The sequence below is a fragment of the Pristiophorus japonicus genome, unplaced genomic scaffold (genome assembly GCF_044704955.1).
Source record: "Pristiophorus japonicus isolate sPriJap1 unplaced genomic scaffold, sPriJap1.hap1 HAP1_SCAFFOLD_113, whole genome shotgun sequence".
In the NCBI taxonomy this organism is placed as follows: Eukaryota; Metazoa; Chordata; class Chondrichthyes; family Pristiophoridae; genus Pristiophorus; species Pristiophorus japonicus.
Genome location: NW_027250788.1, coordinates 1,214,986 through 1,239,619, shown reverse-complemented (window position 1 = coordinate 1,239,619; position 24,634 = coordinate 1,214,986). Strand labels below are relative to the sequence as shown.

The 24,634-nt window shown below is 46.9% G+C and overlaps 1 non-coding gene across 1 annotated transcript; it reads left to right on the top strand.

Moving 5' to 3' along the window:
* Nucleotides 1-12,659: 12,659 nt before the first annotated feature.
* trnak-cuu (transfer RNA lysine (anticodon CUU)) lies at nt 12,660-12,728 on the top strand. Its single transcript has one exon. It is a non-coding gene; the product is annotated as a tRNA-Lys (tRNA).
* The last annotated feature ends 11,906 nt before the right edge of the window (nt 12,729-24,634 follow it).

Sequence of the window (24,634 nt, the reverse complement as noted above, 5' to 3'; positions counted from 1 at the left end):
ATTTCATGTTTGATGCCCTCACCAACATCACTACTACCGTTTGGAGGTCTGTACACAACTCCCACTAACGTTTTTTGCCCTTTGGTATTCTGCAGCTCTACCCATATAGATTCCACATCATCCAAGCTAATGTCCTTCCAAACTATTGCATTAATTTCCTCCTTAACCAGCAATGCTACCCCACCTCCTTTTCCTTTTATTCTATCTTTCCTGAATGTTGAATACCCCTGGACGTTGAGTTCCCAGCCCTGATCATCCTGGAGCCACGACTCCGTAATCCCAATCACATCATATTTGTTAACATCTATTTGCACAGTTAATTCATCCACCTTATTGCGGATACTCCTTGCATTAAGACACAAAGCGTTTAGGCTTGTTTTTTTTACACCCTCTGTCCTTTTAGAATTTTGCTGTACAATGGCCCTTTTTGTTCTTTGCCTTGGGTTTCTCTGCCCTCCACTTTTCCTCATCTCCTTTCTGTCTTTTGTTTTTGCCTCCTTTTTGTTTCCCTCTATCTCCCTGCATTGGTTCCCATCCCCCTGCCATATTAGTTTAACTCCTCCCCAACAGCACTAGCAAACACTCCCCCGAGGACATTGGTTCCGATTCTGCCCAGGTGCAGACCGTCCGGTTTGTACTGGTCCCACCTCCCCCAGAACCGGTTCCAATGCCCCAGGAATTTGAATCCCTCCCTGTTGCACCATTGCTCAAGCCACGTATTCATCTGAGCTATCCTGCGATTCCTCCTCTGACTAGCACGTGTCACTGGTAGCAATCCCGAGATTACTACTTTTGTGGTCCTACTTTTTAATTTAGCTCCTAGCTCCTTAAATTCATTTCGTAGGAACTCATTCCTTTTTTTACCTATGTCATTGGTACCAACGTGCACCACGACAACTGTCTGTTCTCCCTTCCTTTTTAGAATGTCCTGCACCCGCTCCGAGACATCCTTGACCCTTGCACCAGGGAGGCAACATGCCATCCTGGAGTCTCGGTTGTGGCCGCAGAAACGCCTATCTATTCCCCTTACAATTGAATCCCCTATCACTGTCGCTCGCCCACTCTTTTTCCTGCCCTCCTGTGCAACAGAGCCAGCCACGGTGCCATGAACTTGGCTGCTGCTGCCCGCTCCTGATGAGTCATCCCCCTCAACAGCACTCAAAGCAGTGTATCTGTTTTGCAGTGGGATGACCACAGGGGACCCCTGCACTACCTTCCTTGCACTACTCTTCCTGCTGGTCTTCCATTCCCTCACTGGCTGTGGACCCTTCTCCTGCCGTAAGACCAACTCGCTACACGTGATACTCACGTTATTCTCAGCATCGTGGATGCTCCAGAGTGAATCCACCTTCAGCTCCAACTCCGCAACGCGGACCGTCAGTAGCCGGAGGTGGACACACTTTCCGCACATGTAGTCGTCAGGGACACTGGTATTGTCCCCGTGTTCCCACATGATACAGGAGGAGCATATCACATGACCGAGCTGTCCTGCCATGACTTAACCCTCAGATACACTTAAATTGCTGACAACAATGTTAAAAGTTACTGACTAGTAAAGAAAAAGAAAAACTGATCACCAATCAGCAGCCAATCAATTACCACGTTGGCTGTGACGTCACCTTTTGATTTCTTTCTACTTCTTTTTTGACTTCTCTCAGCTGGAGCTGCACAAGTCACGCCTCTCTCGACTCCCGCCTCTCCCGACGCTCCCCGGACTGCTGAGCCTTTTATAGGCCACTGCCTCTCTCGACTCCCGCCTCTCTCGACGCTCCCCGGACTGCTGAGCCTCTTATAGACCGCTGCCTCTCTCGACTCCCGCCTCTCTCGACGCTCCCCGGACTGCTGAGCCTTTTATAGGCCGCTGCCTCTCTCGACTCCCGCCTCTCTCGACTCTCCCCGGACGGCTGAGCCTTTTATAGGCCGCTGCCTCTCTCGACTCCCGCCTCTCTCGACGCTCCCCGGACTGCTGAGCCTTTTATAGGCCGCTGCCTCTCTCGACTGCCGCCTCTCTCGACGCTCCCCGGATGGCTGAGCCTTTTATAGGCCGCTGCCTCTCTCGACTCCCGCCTCTCTCGACGCTCCCCGGGTCCTGTATTCTTTTTTAGTAACCTTATCAACTTTTCTACCCACCTTCAAATATTGCTGTGTGTAAATCTCTCGGTCACTCTGTTTCTGCATCCCCTTTAAAACAACACCATTTAGTTGAAGATTCCAAAGATCACCACCGTGTGTTTCCCAGACCTTACACAGAGGGACATAGGAACAGGAGGAGGCCATTTAGCCCCTCGAGCCTGTTCCACTATTCAGTGAGATCATGGCTGATCTGATCTTGGCCTCAGCTCCACTTCCCTACCATCTCCGCCTAACTCTTGACTCCCATATCGTTCAAAAATCTGTCCACCTCCACCTTAAATATATTCAATGACCGAGCCTCCACAGCTCTCAGGGGTAGAAATACAAAGATTCACGCCCCTCTGAGGGAAGAAATTCCTCCTCATCCCCATTTTAAATGGGCAACCCCTTATTCTGAAACTATGTCCCCTCGTTCTAGATTCCCCCACGAGGGGAAACATCCTCTCTGCATCTACCCTGTCTAGCCCCCTCAGAATCTTACACCTTTCAAAGATATCATCTCTCACTCTGCTAATCTCCAATAGGTAGATCCCAACCTGTTCAACCATTCTTCATAAGACAACCTTGTGAACCTTCTGTGAAATGCCCTCAATGTAAGTTTATCCCTCCTGAAATGAGGAGAGCAAAACTGTACGCAGTACTCCAGGTGTGGTTTCACCTGTGCTCTGTACAGTTGTAGCAGGACTTCCGTACTTTTATATTCCATCCCCCTTGAAATAAAGGCCAACTTTCCATTTGCCTTCCTAATTACTTGCTGTATCTGCATGCTAACTTTTTGTGATCAGGAAGGCCAATGGTATCTTGGCCTTTATTGCAAAGGGGATGGAGTATAAAAGCAGGGAAGTCCTGCGACAGCTGTATAACGTATTGGTGAGGCCACACCTGGAATACTGCATGCAGTTTTGTTTTCCATATTTACGAAAGGCTATACTTGCTTTGGAGGCAGTTCAGAGCAGGTTCACTAGTTTGATTCTGGAGATGAGGGGGTTGACTTATAAGGAAAGGTTGAGTAGGTTGGGCCTCTACTCATTGGAATTCAGAAGAATGAGAGGTGATCTTATCGAAACGTGTAAGATTATGAGGGGGCTTGAGAAGGTGGATGCAGAGAGGATGTTTCCACTGATGGGGAGACTAGAACTAGAGAGCATGATCTTAGAATAAGGTGCCACCCATTTAAAACTGAGATGAGGAGAAATTTCTTCTCTCAGAGGGTTGTAAAACTGTGGAATTCCCTGCCTCAGTGAGCTGTGGAAGCTGGGACATTGAATAAATTTAAGAGAGAAATTGACAGCTTTTTAAATGATAAGGGGATAAGTGGTTATGGGGAGCGGGCAGTGAAGCGGAGCTGAGTCCATGATCGGATAAGCCATGATCTTATTGAATGGCGGAGCAGGCTCGAGGGGCCGTATGGCCTACTCCTGCTCCTATTTCTTATGTTCTTCTGTAAAAGGACTCCCAGATCCCTCTGCTCCACAGCATTTTGTAATCTCTCCCCATTTAAGTAATTATTAGCTTTTTTTGTTTTACCGACCAAAGTGGATAACCTCATATTTCCCACATTATACTGCAGCTGCCAATTTTTTGCTCACTCACTGACCCGATCTATATTGCTTTGCAGATTGTTTGCGTCCTCCTCACAACTTGCTTTCCCACCATATCTTTGTATCAGCAGCAAATCTGTCTACATTACAAACATGCAGAGCCCAGAACAAATTATTTTGCACCCTGGCGATGTTTTCCCATTGCCTTTGAAGGCGTATATCGCAGATTACCCAGAATGAAACCGTACATTTAAGATTTATACTATGAAGGAAAATTGCACCTTATTTTATTAGTTCGAGGTGTTTCATTAATTGATTTGACATGCTGTATTTGTTTGAGGTGCTGTGGAAAAATGGATCCTTACTCATTGCTGACTCTAAGTTAGAACAAATGAGTGTTCGACAGTAAAATGAGCACTGCACTTTAATTGAGAATTACATATCCAGAGTTATAGTAGGCAGCCGCATACCGCAGTGAAGTAGAGCAGACCCGAGAGACTCAGCTATCATTTGGAAAGTAATCACTGAATTAACACAGAAGAGTGCAAAACATTCATCAGAACAATATACAATCAATACAATGAGTCTGATTGTGCTTGAAGGAACATGGCCATTGGAGAGAGAGCAGCGTTTCCAATTACATTATTTAATAAGTCTGATCAACATTTTCCAGTTTGGGGACGTTTAGCTTCAATTTCGGAATTTTGCATTTAAACATATTCGATGTCATGAGGGACTCAAATCAGCGGCCGTAATGTGCTTGTTCAAACAACTGAAACTAATTTCAACTCTGTTGCATCTTGACTGTCCCAGTGGGGAGCCCACAGGATATAATTGAAAGGCTCCGGGAATATTTCAGAGTTTAATTCAGAGAGATTGCCTAAAGCATGAAGAGGCAGCATCGCTTAACACAGAAAATGCCTGATACGTCCTTACTACACAGTATAAATACACACGAGGCCCATGCTTGAGAGAAGGTCAGTCTGTGACCTGTCCTTTATTCCTTCACACTCAAGTGATGAAGGTGGGTGGAGCTTCCCCTTTTATACCTGAAGGTCCAGGTTAGGAGTATCTCCCACCTAGTGGTCAGTGTTCTCACGGTGTACAACTTAGATCAGTTTATACATGGGTTACAATGCTGGTTGAATACATGACATCACCTCCTACCCCAAAGTCTTATTGGGATCACAGGTTGAGTCTCTCTGGTGGTTTACGCTCCCTTGTAGAGCGCCTGAGTTGGGGCTCCAGTTGTTGGGCGCTGGCCTGAGTGTCTGCTGTTTGCAGTGCTCAGGCCTGTCCGGACTGCCCACAGTGACTGGGCTCTCCTCCCTTTGGTTCCGGTGTTCGGTCACCTGTGGTGAAGTGAACTCTATATCGTTCTCTTCCTCTGCTTCTTCTATGGGGTTGCTGAACCTGCTTTTTGTTTGATCCACATGTTTGCGGCAGATTTGTCCATTGGTAAGTTTAACTACCAGAAACCTATTTCCCTCTTTGGCAACCACAGTGCCTGCGAGCCATTTGTGCCCTGCAGCGTAGTTGAGGACAAAAACAGGATCATTTACATCAATACATCATGCCCTCGCATTCCTGTCATGGTAGTAATAAGGTGACTGGCGCCTTCTCTCGACAATTTCTTTCATGGTGGGGTGTATAAGGGATAATCGGGTTTGGAGCGTCCTTTTCATTAGTAGCTCTGCGGGTGGAACCCCTGTGAGCGAGTGTGGTCGGGATCTATAGGCCAACAGGAGGCGTGATAAGCGGGTTTGTAGGGAACCCCCTTGGAATCTGAGCATCCCCTGTTTGATTATCTGCACTGCTTGTTCTGCCTGGCTGTTTGAGACCGGCTTGAACGGTGCCGTTCTAACATGGTTAATTCCATTGACTGCCATGAAGTCCTGGAATTGAGTGCTTGTGAAGCACGGGCAATTGTCACTGACCAAGATGTCCGCTAGACTGTGGGCGGCGAACATTGCCCGTAGACTTTCTACCGTGGCAGAGGATGTGCTTGAATTTAAAATGTCACACTCGATCCATTTGGAGTAGGCGTCTAATACAAACAAAAACATTTTCCCCATGAAAGGACCTGCGTAGTCCACATGGATGCGTGTCCAAGGCTTGGCCAGGGGCTAAGGGGGGCTTCCCTTGGCGCATGGCCCAGCTGGGCATATGTGTTGCACCTGCGAACACAAAGTTCCAGATCTGCGTCTATCCCTGGCCACCAAACGTGTGACCTGGCAATTGCCTTCATCGTGACAATGCCCGGGTGCCCATTGTGGAGTTCTCTGATGAACACCTCTCTGCCCATCTGGGGCATGACTACGCGGTTTCCCCACAGTAGGCAATCAGCTTGAATCGAGAGTTCATCCCTGCCCCTGTGAAATGGTTTAAATTCCTCAGGGCATGCCCTGTACGTGGCTGCCCAGTCCCCATTCAGGACACATTTCTTGACTAGAGACAATAGCGGGTCTCTATTTGTCCAGACTTTAATCTGACGGGCTGTCACTGGTGAGCCTTCGCTTCCAAAAGCTTCAACAGCCATGACCATCTCAGCACCATGCTCGGTAGCCCCCTCAGTGGTGGCTAGTGGGAGCCTGCTGAGTGCATCGGCTCAGTTTTCAGTGCCCGGTCTGTGCCGAATTGTGTAGTCATAGGCGGCTAACGTGAGTGCCCACCTCTGTATGCGGGCCGATGCGTTTGCATTTATGGCCTTGTTGTCGGCCAAAAGGGACGTTAGGGGTTTGTGATCTGTCTCCAGCTCAAATTTTCTGCCAAACAAGTACTGGTGCATTTTCTTTACCACATATACACATGCGAGCGCCACCTTTTCCAGCATCCCGTAGCCCCTTTCTGCCTGGGACAGGCTTCTGGAGGCATAAGCTACCGGCTGTAACTGACCCTTGGCATTGACATGCTGCAACACACACCCGACACCATAGGACGAAAGATCGCACGTTAACACAAGTTTCTTACATGGGTCATATAGCGTTAACAGATTGTTGGAACATAACAAATTGCGTGCTCTATTAAAAGCCCTTTCCTGGCTGTCCCCCCAGATCCATTCACGACCTTTGCATAGGAGCACGTGCAGTGGCTCCAGCAGCGTGCTCAATTTGGGAAGAAAGTTGCCAAAATAATTCAGGAGCCCCAGCAACGAACGCAGTTCCGTCGTGTTGTGGGGTCTGGGTGCTCTCTGGATCGCTTCCGTCTTGGATGCAGTTGGGCTGATCCCGTCTGCTGCTACCCTCATCCCCAGGAATTCTACCTCTGGAGCTAGGAAGACGCACTTCGCAGTTTTCAGTCGCAGCCCTACCCGGTCCAGTCTGTGTAGCACCTCCTCCAGGTTGTGGAGGTGTTCTTCAGTATCGTAACCCGTAAAGAGGATGTCGTCCTGAAAAACCACCGTCCCTGGAATCGACTTGAGGAGGTTTTCCATATTTCGTTGGAAGAGCGCGGCGACCGAGCGAATCCCGAACGGACATCTGTTGTACTCAAACAACCCCTTGTGTGTCGTGATGGTGGTCAGCTTCTTCGACTCACTCGCCAGCTCCTGGGTCATGTAAGCTGAGGTCAGGTCCAATTTTGAAAAAAGTTTGCCACCGGATAGCGTCGCAAAGAGGTCCTCCGCTCTCGGTAGTGGGTACTGGTCTTGGAGTGACACCCGATTGATGGTGGCCTTGTAATCGCCACATATCCTGACTGACCCATCCGCCTTGAGCACCGGCACAAACGGGCTCGCCCAGTCACTGAATTCGACTGGCGAGATGATGCCTTCCCTCAGGAGGAGGTCCAATTCGCCTTCTATCTTTTTCCGCATCACGTACGGCACCGCTCTGGCCTTGTGGTGTACTGGTCTGGTGTCCGGGTTTATGTGAATCACTACCTTGGCCCCCATGAAAGTGCCAATGCCGGGTTGAAATAATGAGTCAAATTTGTCCAGGACCTGTGGGCATGATACTCGCTCCACAGAGGAAAGTGCATTGACATCGCCCCATTTCCAGTTCATGACAGCAAGCCAACTCCTCCCCAGTAGTGCGGGACCGTCCTATGGGACAATCCAGAGTGGCAACCTGTTCTCTGAATCTTTGTGGGTCACGACTACCGTGGCGCTGCCTTGCACCGGAATGATCTCCTTGGTGTCAGTCCGTAGCTGTGCGTCAATCGGCGATAATTTTGGCCTCCTGGCCTTGGATGCCCACAACTTTTTGAACTGTTTGATACCCATCAGGGACTGGCTGGCACTCGTGTCTAACTCCATTGATACTGGGATGCCATTGAGGAGCACTTTCATCATTATTGGTGGCGTCCTGGTGTATGAACTGCATACGTGCTCCACATGAACTCGCTGAACTTCAGCTTCCAGCGATTTCCCCCAGTGTCCATTTCTGCAATTTCTGCAGGCATTTTGCTCATCTCTACAAACTCCGGCTGAATGTATGCCTCCCCGCCTCCAGCATGAGTTACGGTTTGAAACAAAAGGTCCCTTGCCAGTCGATCGTCCCTGACTGCCCCTGTTATTGTCCTTGAGTGCACTATTAACAGGTGTTGACGGCCCCATTACTGGCCGCATTGTCTCTTGCAATGGCGTGAATCGCTGTTTAGCTTGCCATTGTCTCTGTCGAACTCCCCCTCTGGGTTCGACTACATGTTGGGGCATGCCTGACTGCCCTTGTCTGCCTGGAGAACTGTGTGCTGCTTTAACAATTTTGAATCTCTGTCCCAACCATTCCTTAACACAGTACCTCTCGTCTGTTCTGCTAGTGGCCATGCTCGCGTGGTTTAAATCCCAGTTTCTTGTCGCCATTGATACGTCCTTACTTCACAGTATAAATGCATACAAGGCCTATGCTTGAGAGAAGGTCAGTCTGTGACCTGTCCTTTATTCCATAGCACTCAAGTGATGAAGGTGGGTGGAGCTTCCCCTTTTATACCTGAAGGTCCAGGTTAGGAGTGTCTCCCACCTAGTGGTCAGTGTTCTCACATTGTACAACTTAGGTCAGTTTATACATGGGTTACAATGCTGGTTGAATACATGACAATGCCTGCGATATTTTCCATCATTGATAAAATATTCTACGTGATCCTTGCAGTCACTACTCTTCCTGGTCAGTGATTGTAGTCATTGAAGTTGTGTAACTCTGTGTGTGATCCATATTTGGCCTTGTTCTGTATCTGACAATGTAGTGATGACCATTAAATGATAGGGGCAGTGACATAATTTCAATAAATCGGAAATCCACATTAGCCAAATTCCCATTGCTCATTTATGCCGTTCCTTTAACAGAAACCGTAACTCTGTACTCTGCAAACACGCAAATGATGAAGTTATTGCTGTTGTTGGAACACTTTGTATACTTGCACCTGCCCTCGGCACTAAAAGCTCTCTAAAGTTTGTTTCTTACTGGGATTCGCTGTCACAATAGAGTTGTGAGAACTGAGAGGCACTGGGCAGACTGCAATATCTGATCGGACTAAATCTGTATTACTGGGACTATCTGTCATTGTACAACACTATTGAGTGTCGTTCGTTGACTGGGGTCGAACATCTGACCATAGTGGCCATGCAATTACTGGAATTCTTTGAGGATACAACGAGCATGGTGGATAGAGGTGTACCGATGGATGTGGTGTATTTAGATTTCCAAAAGGCATTAGATAACGTGCCACACAAAAGGTTACTGCAGAGGATATAGATACGCGGAGTCAGAGGAAATGTATTAGCATGGACAGAGAATTGGCTGGCTAACAGAAAGCAGAGAGTCAGGATAAATGGGTCCTTTTCTGGTTGGAAATCAATGGTTAGTGGTGTGCCACAGGGATCAGTGCTGGGACCACAACTGTTTACAATATACATAGATGACCTAGAAGAGGGGATAGAGTGTAGTGCAACAAAATTTGCAGATGACACTAAGATTAGTGGGAAAGCGGGTTGTGTAGAGGACTCAGAGAGGCTGCAAGGAGATTTGGATAGGTTAAGCGAATGGGCTAAGGTTTGGCAGATGGAATACAATGTCGGAAAGTGTGAGGTCATCCACCTTGGGGAAAAAAAACAGTAAAAGGGAATATTATTTGAATGGGGAGAAATCTCAACATGCTGTGGTGCAGAGGGACCTGGGGGTTCTTGTGCATGAATCCCAAAAGGTTAGTTTGCAGGTGCAGCAGGTAATCAAGAAGGCAAATGGAATGTTGGCCTTCATTGCGAGAGGGATGGAGTACAAAAGCAGGGAGGTCTTGCTGCAACTGTATAAGGTATTAGTAAGGCCGCACCTGGAGCACTGCGTGCAGTTTTGGTGAACTTACTTAAGGAAGGATATACTAGCTTTGGATGGGGTACAGAGACGATTCACTAGGCTGATTCCAGAAATGAGGGGGTTACCTTATGATGATTGATTGAGTAGACTGGGTCTTTGCTCGTTGGAGTTCAGAAGGATGAGGGGTTATCTTTTAGAAACATTTAAAATAATGAAAGGGATAGACAAGATAGAGGCAGAGAGGTTGTTTCCACTGGTAGGGGAGATTGGAACTAGGGGGCACGGCCTCAAAATACGGAGGAGCCAATTTAAAACCGAGTTGAGAAAGAATTTCTTCTCCCAGAGGGTTGTGAATCTGTGGAATTCTCTGCCCAAGGAAGCAGTTGAGGCTAGCTCATTGAATGTTTTCAAGTCAAAGATAGATAGATTTTTAACCAATAAGGGAATTAAGGGTTACGGGAAGAGGGCGGGTAAGTGGAGCTGAGTCCACGACCATATCAGCCATGATCTTATTGAATGGCGGAGCAGGCTCGAGGGGCTAGATGGCCTACTCCTGTTCCTAATTCTTATGTTCTTATGTTCTTATGTTCTTATAACACGGCGATGAGAATTGTACAGTGTACTGCAAGTGTGGTCCAAAGAAAGTTTGGTACCAGTTCAACAGAACTTCACTACTTTTCAACACTATCCATCTTGAATTAACCCTTGGTGCTCCATTTTCTTTTTATGGATGTATAACCCGCATCACGACCTTTACTGTTTATTTGTATTTCTACTCTGAGATCCCTTTGCTCCTTGACCTCACTTAGATTCTTATTCTCACGTAGTATTTGACCTTATCTTTCTTACCAAAGTACATGACCTCACTCTGTCTGTGTTGGATTGAATTTGCCAATTCAATGTCCAGTCTACAAGATTATTAATGTCTTGTTGTAGTTTGTTGCAGTCCTCCTCAATAATGTCTATCAGCCCCACCCCAATTTGGCCTCATCTGAAAGTGTAGAAATTGTTTTTTTGATTCCAAAGTCTAAATGGACAATTTAAATTGTGAACAGCATTGGTCCCACACTGATCCTCATGGGAGCCCACTTTACACCTTCTGCACTCAGAATAACAGTCCTTTACTGCTGCTTTCTGTCTTGGGGTCAGCTCGCTATACATTCCACGACTTGTCCCCTAACACCGCAAGCTCTGACCTTATTCATTATTCTAATATGTGGTACCTCATCAAAGACTTTTTGGAAATTTAAGTATATTATATCGACCACATTACCCTGGTCTACTCTTCCTGTTACTTCTTCAATGAAATCAAAGAAGTTGGTCAAGCAAGACTTTTGCTTTTGAATCCACGCTGATTATACATAATTATATTTTTGGTTTATAGATATTCTTCAATTCTCTACTTTAGTAGGGATTCCATTATTTTCCTACCACCGAAGTTCCACTGACTGGTCCATAGTTCCCCGCACATGTTCTATCTTCCATCTCAAATATATGTATTACGTTAGCTATCCGCTATTCCTCTGACACGACACATTTTTCAAACTAATCATTAAATATTTGTAATAGTGCTCCTGCTATCTCTTCGCTGAATTATTTTAAAGTGTATGGATGTAATCCATCCAGACCAGGGGTTCAATCCTCCTTTCATTTGGTTTTTCATTTAATATTTGTCCTCTTTACTTATTGCAGTTATATAATTTCCCATACCTTATTCCACCATCATGTCCATCTGCCCTGTGTCCCTGGTAAATACAGAGGCAAAGTAATTATTTCATATTTTATGTCATTTTTCCATCGGTTCATGTGATTTAATATTGTCCATCGATTTGTGGCCCTATTCCCATCCGACATTCTTTTTTAAATGAATGTGCCTGTAGAAAGTTAGATGAGCGATTATGTTATCGGCCACCTAATAGTGGGAAGGATAAAGAGGTGTAAATTTAGGTAAAATGCAGAAAGATTCAAGATCTGTCGTGCTAATGTGGGACTTCAACGTAAACTGGGAAAATAACCATGCAAAGGGAAAATGCAGGGGAGGATTTCCTGAAATCTGTATTAGAACTTTCTCGATCAGTATGTTTCCAGCACGATGGGGAAGAAAGCAGTTCTGGATCTCGGAAATGGATTAAGTAGAGCATGTTTCTGTGGAGGAGCATTGAGGAAACAGTGATCAAAATATCATTAGGTTTAGAGTAGTTATGGAAAAGGAGAAGGTATAATCATGTGTGAAAATACCCAACTGTAGGAGGACTAATTTTATGAGTTGAAAGGGACATTGGGAGACTTTCAAAAATGAGATAGATCGGGTAACGACTAGACACGTTCTCATGCAGGGTGCAGAAATAGCATGATAGCTAGCTACAGCTCGGTGGATGAATGAAGATCAACTAAAACACAAAAACGGAAGCTTGTGATAAACTTCAGGCTCATATTTCAGTAGAGAACCAAGCAGAATACAGAATGTACAGAGAAGGACTATCAAAGGAGGAGGAAGTAGAATCAGCAGAAAAACAGGATATTCGCCCATAGTACTTTTCTGAGGAAGGACACACTTGCCTTGGAGGTGGTGCAACAGAGGTTCAACAGATTGATTCCTGGGATGAGAGGGCTGTCCTATGATGAGAGATTGTGTCGAATATGCCAATTCTCTCTGGGGTTTCGAAGACTCGGAGGTGATCTCGTTGAAACGGACAATATTCTAAAGGGGATTGACAGGGTAGATGTTGAGAAGCCCGGCTAGCTCAGTCGGTAGAGCATGAGACTCTTAATCTCAGGATCGTGGGTTTGAGCCCCATGTTCATCGATAACAGTTCATTAAAATTTATGTTGCTGTCACAGGAAAACATCATTAATGAACCCATTTTCTTCTTTTGCACAATGAAAGAAATGCGAACTGAGGGAGAGCTGATAATTTAATCATCTGTTCTGTGCTCTGCATAAGAACACAAGAACCAGGAGCAGGAGTCGGCCATTTGGCCCTTCGAGCCTGCCTTCTTTTGCACTGAAACAAATTATAACTGTGAGTTTAAATTAGCAGTGCGGGATATTTACAGGGCATCTTTCAATGCATCACAAAACCATTCCTTTCGCTACAGCCACCCGGGATCGTTTCCCGGTTTGGGAAGTAACTTTGATATCACTGTTTGTAATTGAAGTGGAGTAATTTTGTTATGTTAGATGGATGTCCCAAAGCACTTCAGAGTGGTGTCAAAACAAATGAGTTTGCAATTAAAAACACTAAATGTCAGGAGTGGGATTTTAACCCACGCCTCCAGACGAGACTGCGACCTGAACGCAGCACCTTAGACCGCTCGGCCATCCTTACTGTTGATGCTTCAGTTGCAAGTTATTACTCGGGAAAGTTTCAGACCGGGTGCTTGTTCAGTGTTGCTGGAAGGCCCAGTGATCGGGATATCCTCTCCCCTGGGGTTTTCCTGAGCCTGTGATCGGTGCACGGGGAGGTTTGGCCCGGGTCTGAGGTAGCTTGCATCCCAGGGATGGATAATAACCCTCTGAGCTCTGGCACTGGGGAAAAGCGAATAATTAATGAGCCGTTTGTGGGTTTCAAATGCAACTTAGATCTGATGGAAGAAACCGATAGTGTTGTTTCACAGAATGACAGAAATGCAAACAGGGACAATCGAAATTTCAATAACTGAACTTTAATAATTAGTGAAACTTTAACCCTTGATGAAGTTTTATCTCCAATCTGATTTTACACACTCTGTATTTGAGTAGATTAGTTTTAAAATGTTCATTGCTCATGCGACAATGTACCCTTAATTGCTTTTGTTCAATTTTATTGCAGGCAAGTTTTTGCTTCACAAATAATGTTTCCGCCCAGGCTCGCAACAGAGACCTTTCGCATGTGAGGCAAACATGATAACCGCTACACTACGGAAACTGCTGCTTAGCTCAGTGCCCAGAGAGAAGTGTTCATCTACAAGCTGAAATGCTCAATCCCTCTCTCTGCAAAAAGTTCCTTTCACAAACATTTCTCTGACCAAAACTGCACCAAACAACAATGTTCTCCTTTCAAAGTCATTAAACTCCCCAATTTCCACGTCTGCAATTTTAAGGACAAGGACTGAAAGCCCTTTGCGATCAGAAAATTGCCGGAAACCCCTGTGGTTAATGACAGGGCTTTTGATGGTTGATTTCCGTACACACCTTGTGTTATGTATTTAACCCTTGGCCACCTGTATCACACCACCACCAGAGGGCCGACCTGTTGGAGTCCCAAGGGATTCCAGCATCCATTGGGAGCATGGTATATAAGCACTCTGGAGTCTTATTAAAGGAGCTAATGTCACACTTACTCATTGTTCACAGTACTCAGTTTCATTCTTTATTATGAGCGTATCAATTGGCGACGAGACAATGAACAACCACACGAAAATGCAAGTAACAGTTGGTATAACTTGATAACAGCACAGCTGGCAATGGTTGCGGAATATATTCGTGCAGCCAAAACGCACAATGACAACCTGGAACTGCACGGCACCGAATCCTCAGGGAAAAACAATTAAAGGCTTTGTCCCTGAATGGGCTACGATCCACCAACCTTGCAGTTAATAGCTGAATGCACAAATCCATTGCACCACAGAGACTTATAGATGCACATATTGCAAGACATCCCTGTGATACCTTCACAGAGCAGAGCACACACAGCTTCCTAACATGCAGACTGCTCTCTCGGAACTCTCCGGAAAGAGCCTGTTCTGTTTAATGATTAACTGTACAGTTGCAGTACACAATACTTCCACATCCACAGTGTGGCGCTACAAGCATTACATGCTTACAGACATTACAATCCCAAACTAGGGTGTAAGTCAGTTAAAGCTTCAGATTGCTCTGACCGGGATGGAACTTGTTCACTCTCAGTTGTACTTTTCCCAAATAAAGGGTGGGACATTCATTGTGGATGTGTGGAAGCAGTCTGGTCCCGCACACTGCAGACACTTCCATGTCACCGCCAACCAGCTCTCCCACAACCGGTGTGATCTACCTTCCAGCCTTCCGGGGCCTTGTCTGTGACGAAGTATTCTGATTGTCCCGAAGCCGGTATCCTTTGTCATCAATCGGGTTTTAAGCTGTTTCGGTAATTTTTACCTGCTGGACAGTCGAGGCACAAATTGTAGAGTGGAAAACTTGCGTGGACCCCGGTTTTCTAGTGGTTGATTTTCCTGGTTGGGTCCGTCGGTCGCGGTGGTCCGGTTGATGCCTGTTACCAAGTCAGTTGGTATTGATGTTCCACTGATTGGTTTTTTGAAATTCTTTTCTCCGATGTCGTGATGTCTCTTCCTGTGTTATCTCGCCGTTTGCTCTCTATCTTGATCTTGTTGTTCCAAAGTAATGGTCAGAAAAATAGATTGCTCTTGGTACGATAGGCCCCCAGTTATACTCTAAGAGGCTGCTTAATCTTCGTGCCAAATCTAACGTTTCTTTTGTTTAAGTTTTGATGCCCATTGATTTAAGTGGTCTTCTTTGTATATGTTTTGGCGGACTAGCTAACTGAGACTTGATTAAATGTTTTAATCTGGTGTTGATAGACTTTGGGATGGTGATACTCTTTATTTATGAACTGATGAACTCTTGTCCATTGTAATAGCACTGCTTTGGCTTCGGGAAGTCTGGGCTGAGCCAGATATTTCTATACATGTTGAAAAGGTGTTGGAATATGGATGTGATATTTGGGTCCTGTGGGTGGGATGGATAATGTTTCTTCCGTGGTCGATTGTTTAAATGCTAATGTTTTCTGGGAGCCTGACTATGGTTGAAGAGCTCCCCTAGACAAACTGATTAGCTACAATATCCAAACTCTAAATCCCACCCCTCTGTCACTGCAGCTTTTCCCCACAGGCCCAAACATGCCTTTTAAAATCCCAAACTTGGTTAAGAATTGTACATTTCCTCCATATGCTTTTTAGAATCCCAAACTTTATGTTTAATAGTCCTAAATCGAATTTCCTTTTCAGTGAGTCTAAACACTGGGGGGTTTCCATGAATTTTGGAATCTTCATTGGCAGTCCCTCGGAATCGAGGAAGACTTGCTTCCACTCCTAAAGTGAGTTCTTTGGTGGCTGAACAGTCCAATACTAGAGCCACAGACCCGATCACAGGTGGGACAGATAGTCGTTGAGGGAAGGGATGGGTGGGACAGGTTCTGCTGTCTACACTTGATTTCTACTTGCACTCGGCGTTGAGACTCGAGGTGCTCAGCGCCCTCTCGGATGCACTTTCTCCAATTAGGGTGGTCTTGGGTCAGGGACTCCTGAGTGTCAGTGGGGATGGTGCACTTTATCAGGGAGGCTTTGAGTGTGTCCTTGTAGAGTTTCTGCTGCCCACTTTGGCTCGTTTGCCATGAAGGAGTTCCGAGTAGCGCACTTGCTTTGGGAGTCTCGTGTCTGGCATGCGGACTATGTGGCCTGCCCAGCGGAGCTGATCGAGTGTGGTCAGTGCTTCAAAGCTGGGGATGTTAGCCTGAATAAGGCTGTTGATGTTGGTGCATCTGTCCTCCGAGAGGATTTGTAGGATCTTGCGGAGACATCGTGGGTGATATTTCTTCAGCAACTTGAGGTGTTGACGGTACATGGTCCATGTCTCTGAGCCTTACAGGAGGGCAGGTATTACTACAGCCCTGCAGACCATGAGCCTGGTGGCAGTTTTGAGGGCCTGGTCTTCAAACACTCTTTTCCTCAAGCGGCCGAAGGCTGCACTGGCGCATGGAGGCCGTGTTGAATCTTGTCGTCGATGCCTGCTCTTGTTGATAGGAGGCTCCCGAGATATGGGAAGTGGTCCATGGTGTCCAGGGCCGCGCCGTGGATCTTGATGACTGGGGGGTAGTGCTGTGCGGTGAGGACAGGCTGGTGGAGGACCTTTGTCTTACGGATGTTTAGCATAAGGCCCATGCTTTCATACGCCTCAGTAAATACGTCGACTATGTCCTGGAATTCAGCCTCTGTATGTGCGCAGACGCAGGCCTTGGTGAGGCCTCACCTGTAATATTGTGTACAGTTTTGGTCTCCTAATCTGAGGAAGGACATTCTTGCTATTGCAGGAGTGCAGAGAAGGTTCACCAGACTGATTCCCAGGAGGGCAGGACTGACATGTAAAGAAAGACTGGATCAACTAGAATTTTCTTCACTGGGATTTAGAAGAATGAGAAGGGATTGCAGAGAAACATATACAGATCTGATGGGATTGGACAGGTTAGAGGCAGGGAGTATGTTCCCGATGTTGGGGAAGTCCAGAACCAGGGGTCACAGTCTAAGGACAAGTGGTAAGCCATTTAGGACCGAGATGAGGAGAAACTTCTTCACTCAGAGAATTCTGAACCTGTGGAATTCTCTACCACAGAAAGTTGTTGAGGCCAATTCGTTTGATATATTCAAAAGGGAGTTAAATGTGGCCATTACGGCTAAAGGTATCAAGGGTATGGAGAGAAAGCAGGAAAGGAGTACTGAGGTGAATGATCAGTCATGATCATATTGAATGGTGGTGCAGGCTCGAAGGGCCGAATGGCATAATCCTGCACCTGTTTTCTCTGTTTTTATGCTTCTATGTTTCTATGCAAAGCACAGAAAAAAATGGTTGAAGTATCGACTCTGCCTCAGTTAGCATTTCTTTCATTGTGCAAAAGAAGGTGAGGGGTTAATTAATGATGCAATCCCGTGAAAGCAACACAAAAGTTGAACAAAAAAACATGCCGTGACTGGCAGGTGAGCGCTGCTTCTGACACCCGGTGGGAATGGGCGGGGATTTTAAAGCCCCTTGTATTGTGAAACCTTCAGATAGTCAAACATTTCCGATGTGCTGTATCGACCTCGTGGCGCAACGGTAGTGTGTCTGACCCCAGATCACGTCGAGGTCACTGTTCTTCAGGGTAATTCGGGAATTAATATTTTCTTTGCTGTTTGGCAAAAACCAGACCCTTGCTCCAAGGTCTGTCTCACTGTTTCCCCGGTGTCAGGCAGAGATACTCCTGCTGCCCTCATTTATTTCATGTGACAGGACACAAAAGTTGAAAATAAACCTGCAGTTGGCCACATATTGCCCTAAATAGTCAGGATGGCCGAGCGGTCCAAGGTTCTGTGTTTAGGCCGCAGTCTCCTCTGGAGGTGTGGGTTCACATCACACTTCTGACACTTCCTGTTTTTAATCATTAAGTGAAACTCATTGTTTGACACCACGACCAACGCCTAAAAAGTGGGATTTTGCAGTCCACCTGCTCGCTTAACACTTCCGTCTGACCTGGTGCTGAAAGTGGAGATGTTTCCGCAGTGTAGCGGTTAACACGTTCGCCTCACACGCGAAAGCTCACCAGGCGGGATTATTTTCTGGAGCTTTCTCCTCATGCATGCTCAGGGGCGAGTTTGTTCTCCTGTGAAATGTCATAAGATCATAAGCATGTAAGGATTAGGGGCCAGAGTAGGCCATTCGGCCCCTCGAGCCTGGTCCACCATTCAAGAAGATCCTGGCAGTTCCTCGACAGCAAGTTTAAACATCTGGGGCGGAGCTGTAATCAACGACAAAAAGGTGCATTGTGCAGAAGCCCAGATAAATCAGTCAGTAGATCATGAGATACTAAATCTCAGGGTCAGAGGTGCGAGCCCACGTTTGGTGATTATTTTTCATCGAATTATATAATCAGAAGTTTACAGCACGGAAGGAGGCCATTTCGGCCCATCGTGACCGTGCCGGCCAATAACAGGCTCTCCAGCCTAATCCCACTTTCCAGCTCTCGGTCCATAACCCTGCAGGTTACGGCACTTCAGGTGCACATCCAAGCACTTTTTAAATGTGGTGAGCGTTTCTGCCTCTCCCACCCTTTCAGGCAGTGAGTTCCAGACCCCCACAACCCTCTGCGTGAAGAAATTTCCCCTCAAATCCCCCCTACACTTTCTACCAATGACTTAAAATTTATGCCCCATGGTTGTTGACCCCTCTGCTAAGGGAAATGGGCCCATTCTATCCACTATATCAAGGACCCTCATAATTGTATACACTTCAATGATGCCTCCCCTCAGCCCACTATGTTCCAAGAAAAACAACCCCAGCCTATCCAATCTGTCCTCATAGCTAAGATTCTCCACTCCCGATAACATCCTCGAAATCTACTCTGTAATTCTCCAGTGCAATCACAGTCTTCTTCCTGGACAGCGGTGACGAGAACTGCACGCAGTACTCCAGCTGTGGCCTAACCATTGTTTTATATTCAAGCATAATCCACCTGTTCTCTTATTCTAGGCCTCGGCGAATAAAGGCCAGCATTCTGCATGGCTTCTTAACCAGCTAATCCACCTTGCCTGCTACCTTAAGGGATCTGTGGACATGCACTCCCAGGTCGCTTTGTTCCTCTACAATTCTCAATGTCCTACCATTTAATGTTTAATCTCTTTCTATTGTGTCTGTAAGCACTCAAGTAATGACTCCATGAGGCAAGGTATTGTACTTGAACTGTGGTGACCTTAGTCCATTTATTGCAGTTCCTGAGTGAGGGTACAGTATGGTGAGCTCCGTTTTATACCTGGTTACCTGTCGTGTACAGGTGATCCCGAGGTCTCCACCAGTTGCACCCTCTGGTGGTACAGGCATAGTGTGTACAGTGTGAAGTTACATCCAGTAGTATTATGTAACTGTACATTGAGTGTACAGGGAGTATACTTATACTAAACAGACACAACATCACTATTCTCTTAGTCTTGTGCCACTTGCCTTTGCATTGTGTGCTCTGGCCCGAGACTTGAGTGCTTAAAGCCCTTGCATCTTGTCTATGCTTTGGCTTGGTTCTCTCTCTGTGGACCCCCAAGTCCTTATTACCACGACATTGGGAAATGTTCAGCAGTGGATGGTTGGAGGTTGCAGTGGGGGTTGAGTGGGTTCTGGTGTGATCCATGTGTGTCCATGGCTTCATACATCCATTCCCCCCCTGCACCCTCCGCCCCCCCATACATAGACCATGTGTGTGGCTCAACACCTGCATGTGCAAACCTGTACAGACAGAAAGAACAAAAAAACATCGGATTAGTTACATCACTGTTTGGGTTCTGCAGTAGTGGAACAAGTACATTTTACAGGTAAGGTACATACGTGGTATCACATCCTTGCCCCTGGGTTGTGTAGGTGCAGGTGGGTGAGGACACTACTTCCAGAGTAACCAGACTGTGTCCAGGTTGTCTGATAGCGGCGCTGTGTCCCCTGCCAGCTGGGTGGGCTCAGATCGCTCACCTGGCTGAGTCTCAGAGCCTTTAACGTTGCCTAGTGATGGGCAGAGCCACATAAGTGTGTGGCCTCCTTGTCCTCCTTTGAGGACTGCGGTGTCTCCCTGCTGCTCTTCAGCGATAATGGGAGCCTGGTCATCCCAGGTCCTGTTGGGAGGTCAGGAGAGTGCTATCCGCTCGCTCCCAGTACTGGCCCTGGTGGCCAGAGAGTTAGAGCCGATCGGGTGCCTTTGCCGTCCGCTGATGACTGGCCCTGCAGCTGGTATGCTCCCTCTGTGTGTGGCCACACTCCCTGGGGTATCACATTGGTCCCGGAGGTGCAGGCTACATGGTCGCGGAACCTGGGTGCTGACGGGAGGTTGCCCTTGGTTTTGTCGGCATGCTTGTAAATCCCAGCATCGCACGTCATCACTTCGTTTACTCTCACAATACTTTGGTTCTGACCGCAATTGCCCGACTTATCATGATTAGTTACATTTACAAACTTGAAATTGTCAGTTACATCTTTTTAATTTGTATCACCATCATCGCTATATAAAGAGTGGAAATGTCCCTTTAATTGTGATGGGTTGCCGGTCTCCTTTAAGAGGGTCTTTCAATCTTTGCCCCAATCCAGTTCGCCGCTCGGCGTCACGTGTTGCTCCCTTGTGGTCTGGCTGCCGCCATCTTGACTTCAGGTCCTTCACCTCGTGGTTCAGACGCCATCTTCTTTCTCTCCATGAGGTAGGCTGCGGTGATCCTTTTGTCCCCAGGTTCTGCCACGGAAGACAGGAAGTTGTCTTCTGCGTGAATTTTCTTCTCCGGAGTCCTGCCACTGGAGCCTGGAAGGTGAGGTCTGGTTGTTTGGGCTGGATCATCTCGCCGTTGGGTTGAGCGGTCTGTGTCGTCGCCGCACAGTCGAGTTGGGCGGTTGGTTTTTCAGGTGTTGTGCTGGATCCAACTTCGGGGCCATGGGGGATGTCGATCGCTGGAGGTTGGAGCTATTCCCAGCTCCAATTGATCTTTTTCATCCACCTTCTTCCTAATAGCTTTGGACCATCCCCAGCAACGGTCCACAAATGTAACCTGTGCATCTCGCCACCATGGGACACCTGGACATCCACGCTGCCAACGACTGGGATGTATCGTTTGTGTAGGTGAGCAGTTTCACTTCGATCGGGATCATTTTAGGTCGTTCGATTGGATTGTCCCTGAGTTTCTCAAAGGCTGCCTGATTCATCAGTGACTGGCTCGCCCCTGTGTCCACCTCCATCGTGACTGGAACATCGTTGACTTCATCTTCCATTTTCAACGGGGAACTCTCGGTGGTGCAGGTAAACACTCCGTACACCTCATTGTCGCTGGACTCCGGATGATCAGCCAACTCTCCATCGACTCGGTGAGTATGATTTCTCTTGCATATTCGCTGGAGGTGGCCCTTCATGTTACAGCCTTTGCAAGTATAGTCTTTATAGCGGCACTGGTGGGCCCTGTGATTTCCTCCACAGCGCCAGCATGGGGTTGGCCGGTTGGCCCCATGTGGCGGACTCAGGATTGTGGGACTCGGGGTTCTGTTCTCTCTTCCCTGAGAGAGACTGCTAGCAGCAGCCCTGCCTCTAAAAGGCACCTTTCGGTTCACAGTACTTGCCGGGTTAGAGTCCTGGGGGTGAGACATCCACTTGGAATCGCAGGCCGAGATCATGAACGCCTGGCTCACGTTAATTGCCTTCTGCAGGGTGGCCGTGGTGTCCGCAGAGAGCAGCCTGTGGAGAAGGCCCTTGTGACCGATTCCAATAACAAAGATGTCCCTTAGTGCTTCGGTGAGGTGATTGCTAAAATCACATGGTGCAGCCAATCGTCTCAGGTCTGCAGCATATTTTGCGATTTCTTGGCCTTCGGATCCACCGGTGGGGAGAGAACCGGTGTCTGGCTGTGAGGATGCTCTCTTTAGGTTTGAGCTGTTCCTGTACCAGCGTTACGAGCTCAAGATATGTTATTGTCTTCTCTGGGACTAGCAGGTCCCTGACAAGGCCATAGACGGTGGGCCCACAACTACTGAGCAGGATAGCTCTGCACTTATCAGCCAGCGAGGTCGGGTCGTCTACCCCCATGTCATTTGCAATAAAGAAGTGTTCGAGACTTTCCACAAAGGCCTTCCAATCTTCCCCATCGGCGAATTGTTCAAACGTGCCAAGGTTAGCCATTGTCACATGGAAATTCGTATTCTAGTCACCAGTTATTGTGTCTGTAAGCACTCTAGTAATGACTCCACGAGGTAAGGTGTTGTACTTGAACTGTGGTGACCTTAGTCCACTTATTGCAGCTCCTGAGTTAGGATACAGGACTGTGAGCTCCCTTTTATATCTGGTTACCTGTTGTATGCAGGTGACCCCGAGGTCTCCACCAGTTGCACCCTCTGGTGGTACAAGCACAGTGTATACAGTGTGAAGATACATTCAATGGTCTTATGTAACTGTACATTGAGTGTACAGGGTGTATACTTATTTTATACATGCACAACAAAGATCACCGGTTAATTAATGGTGTTTTCCCGTAAAAGCAGGATAAAATTTAACAATGATTTAATTTCTGAATTTAGAAAGACATGGGTTAATCACGGATAGTCAGCATGGATTTGTTCAGGGAAGATTTTGTCTGACTCACTTGATTGAATTTTTTGAGGAGGTAACCAAGTGGATTGATGAGGGCAGTGCGTATGATGTAGTGTATAAGGATTTTAGCAAAGCTTTCGCCAAGTTCCCACATGGAAGACTGGTCACAAAAGTAAAAGCCCATGGGACCAGGGCAAAGTGGCAAGTTGGATCCAAAATTGGCACAGAGGCAGGAAGCAAAGGGTAATGTTTGATGGGAGTGTTTGGGACTGGAAGGATGGTTCCAGTGGTGTTCCACAGGGCTCAGTGCTAGGTCCCTGGCTTTTAGTGGCAACATCAATGATCTCAACTTAAATATAGGAGGTATGATTAAAATGTTTTCAAGTGATACTAATTTCATCCAGAGAAGTGTGAGGCTGTGCATTTGGGGAGGGCAAACAAGGAAAGAAACACACATTAAATGGTCCGACATTGAGAAGTGTGGAAGAACAAAGGGACATTGGAGTGCATGTCCACAGATCCCTGAAGGTAGCAGGCCAGTTGGATAAGGTGGGTAAGAAGGCGCACGGAATGCTTGCCTTTATTGGCTGAGGCATGGGATAGAAGAGCAGGTTGGTTATGCCTGAAATGTATAAAACACTGGTTAGGCCACAGCTGGAGTACTGTGTGTAGTTCTCGTCACCGTATTACAGGAATTATGTGATTGTATGAGAGGGTACAGAGGAGATGAACGAGGATGTTGCCAGGCGTGGAGAATCTTAGCTATGAGGACAGATTGGATCGGCTGGGTTTGTTTTCATTGGAACAGAGGAGGCTGAGGGGAGACAACATTGAGATGCATAAAATGATGAGGGGCCGAGATATAGTAGATAGCAGAGGGGTCAACAATCAGGGGGCATATATTTAAAGCAATTGGTAGAAGGTTTAAAGAGGATTTGAAGGTAAAATTCTTCATGCAGAGGTTTGTGGGGGTCAGGAATTCGCTGCATGAACGAATGGCAGAGGTAGATACCACATGTAAAAAGTATTTGGATGTGCACCTGAAGTGCCGTAACCCAGAGCTGGAAAGTGGGATGAAGCTGGATCGCCTCTTGTTGGCCGGGGTGGAAGTGATGGGCCGAAATGGCTGCAAACTTCTATCATTCTATAATTCGATGAAAAATGTAAATGTCCAATGTGGGTGTCGAAACCACGACCCTGAGATTAAAAGTCTTATGTTCCACCGACTGAGCTCGCCAGGCTTCTGCCAAACATACCGTTCTCTCACTGATTGCAGACAGGCGCCTGTTGGCTCTGCCCCAGATGTTTAAACTTACTGTCGAGGAACTGCCAGGATCTTCTTGAATGGTGTACCAGGCTCGAGGGGCCGAATGGCCTATTCCGACCACTAATTCTTACATGCTAATCATCTTATGAACTTTTCACAGGAGAACAAACTCGCCCCTGAGCATGCATGAGGAGAAAGCTCCAGAAAATATTCCCGTCTGTGAGGCGAGCGTGTTAACCGCGATACTGCGGAAACATCTCCACTTTCAGCACCAGGTCAGACGGAGATGTTCAGCGAGCAGGTGAGCTGCTGAATCCCAATTTTAAGGAGTTGGTCGTGGTGTCAAACAATGAGTTTCGCTTAATGATTAAAAATAAGAAATGTCAGAAGTTTGATTCAAACCCACACCTCCAGAGAAAACTGCGATCTAATCACAGCACCTTCGACCGCTCGGCGGTGTGTGTGGCCAACTGCAAGTTGATTTTGAACTGTTGTGTCCTGTCACATGAATTAAATGAGGGCAGCAGGCGTATCTCTGCCTGACACCGGGGAAACAGTGAGACAGGCCTTGGAACAAGGGTCTGGTTATTGCCAAACAGCAAAGATAATATTAATGTTGAAAGAACAG